A 2,690-nucleotide genomic window follows, 5' to 3' on the forward strand; every position below is an offset into this window, starting at 1 on the left:
TGATAAATATATGGCGTTAGAGTAGATGGAGCCAAATAGATTAGTTCACTAATGTGCCAAGTCAAACTTATGGATAATTCTTCCCTTGACCTCGTAACAAATTATTAAGATAACCTGCAACTGACAATCATATTTTGATGTGGGTAATTCCATGAAGTTAGGGCAGTGTCCACGTAGCATCATGATATTTTAAAAATACATTTCAGCATAACTCAATATTAATTATGCTATACATTTTTTGTTTGTAGGCTTTGCATTTGCATTGAGGCCACACATTTTCCTGGAAATTTTGTGCCATTCAGACTCGATTTTAATGAAGTTATTAAACAATATGAAACAGTGTCCTGTAGCATCGTGATATTTTAAAATTTGGTCCTAAGAGACAAATCATGGCAATTAGCTTGACCAAAATTTGATGCAATATGCATTTACAAGATATGAATGAGATAGCTAAATATCTCAAATTTGCTGTACACAGTTTGAATTTTAAAAGAAAATCACAAAATGTATCATGATGCTATGCGGTGTCCTTTTTTGCAACATTTGGTGGCCACCGCTTAGCATAGTGACACATTGTGTAATTTTCTTGTAAAAGTAAAACGGTGGAAAGGAGGGTTAAGATATTTAGCTGTCTGACTAATCTAGTAATTATGCATATATCAAATTTTGGTCAAGCTAATTGCATTAATTTGTCTTTTAGGATCAGATTTTAACTATCACGATGCTACATGGACGCGTCACGATGCTACAGGACACCGTTACATATCGTTTTAATAACTTCATCAAAATTGAGTCTGAATGGCACAAAATTTCCAGGAAAATGTATAGTCTCAATACAAATGTAAAGCCTATAAACAATATATGTATAGCATAATTAGTATTGAGTTATGCTAAAATGTAACACTTTGTGCCCAAACTTCACGGAATTACTCTATAGAGTGTTTGCAGTGATGTCACAATTGCCCACCATAATGAAGTCAATTGCCTAAACTGACTAGAAATCAAGCCTGCATACAAAAGCTGCAGCAATGTTTACTTCAGGGAAACCTAAGGCAAAAGAACACCTTTGTTAGAGAGGCATGCATGAGTGAATATTGATCGCCTTTGCTATGGAAGTCACCATTATGGTGGCCAACATGACGTCACATGAAATCACTCTATAAGAAATTCAGTTTGCATGCATTAGTTGTTGCTACATCTGGCAAAACTCAGAAGGATTACAAGTGTTCAATATTGTACAATGATGCCTTATGTAAGTGAAGAAGATCAATGATATGATGCATGTTGTGTCAACTGTATTGATTGCAATTCTTTTTCCATAAATAGTAGGCCCGGTTGAGGGGGGGGGGGGGCTACGAGCCCTCCTCCCCCTTTGACATTCCATGCCAAATTTCATGAAGGCATGATTATTTTGGGGGGTTATTGATTGTAATCAATAACATAAATATTTTCATGCTGGATGTGTCGCTGACAAATTTCATTGAAAAGGCAGTGAAAATCAAAAAGTAAAAAACAGAGAAATACATGAGTAAATAGAAAAAATAAATACTTCAGAATTTTTTGATGGCACATTTTTTTTTCTCTTACATTTGCTATGGACACTAAAAAGAATATTTACACCAAAAAATGTGCCTTTTTGGAACTTTACAGCAAATGGTCTGATTCATGCTCAAATTAGCATAATTTAGCCAAGTGACTTTTTTTTTTGAAAATCAATATTACCGTTTTATAAATTGTGTCACAGGCATTTTGTGTGTGGATTTGTAATGATCGCACAGTTGATGGCCGAGGTCTGGGGGGGGGGGGGGGGGGTTCCAGGGAGGCCCCCCTCTGGCTCTATCATCTACATAAATACCCCACCTAAAGACTTAAAGTCAAGACCATGCTTCTCTGATCGAGTATGTTTAGGTGTTTGTACAATGTACTTGTAGAGCATCACTGTGTTACATGACAGAGGATCCAAACTTGATTAACTATGCAGTACTGAAAATTTCTGTATTTTTGTCAATTTTTCAAAGCAATCACAATTCCTACTACATGTGTAATTGTTTTTGTATTATAATATAGATAATGGTGACTATACTTTGCAAGTCTTTTGTAGCTTATCATTGAACATGCCATATTCACTTGTAGTCGAAAATTAAACATGTTCAGGAAGGGTACTTGTAAAATTTGTTACTTTTGCACAAACTTTATGAATTTGGCATATTTTCAGGGAAATGTGTGATGTTAATATTTTAAGAGTTTGTTCACAAAAACTGATAAGTCCATTTTTTGAGATTTTGAAGTACAGTCTCTGTCATAAAGTACAAAATAATACATTTTAAATGATATATTGGTCACTACATATAAAGGTACATTTTTGAAGTTATGATCAAAAGAAGCAAACATTTTCTTATTATTCTCTACATTTTTCTTGACCTTAAATCACAAATATCTCCATTTGGCACATATGGACTTATCAGTTTTTGCAAACAAACTCTTCATTTGTAGAGCTTTGGGAATGACAGCTAGAATAGCATATTTACAGGGACTTTGTGATGATTATGGTGACAGTTGTTCTTAAATGATAAAAATATGTCAAATTATTATTGGCCACATAATTCATGGAAAACCAGATACTCAGCACATGAAGACTGTTTGTAATGGTGTACTGCTCTGTAGTTGAAGTGTAGATATTTCAAGAGGTA

This window comes from Diadema antillarum, unplaced genomic scaffold (genome assembly GCF_040938485.1).
Source record: "Diadema antillarum isolate AM-2024a unplaced genomic scaffold, OU_Dant_1.0 seq00000006_RagTag, whole genome shotgun sequence".
NCBI lineage: Eukaryota > Metazoa > Echinodermata > Echinoidea > Diadematoida > Diadematidae > Diadema > Diadema antillarum.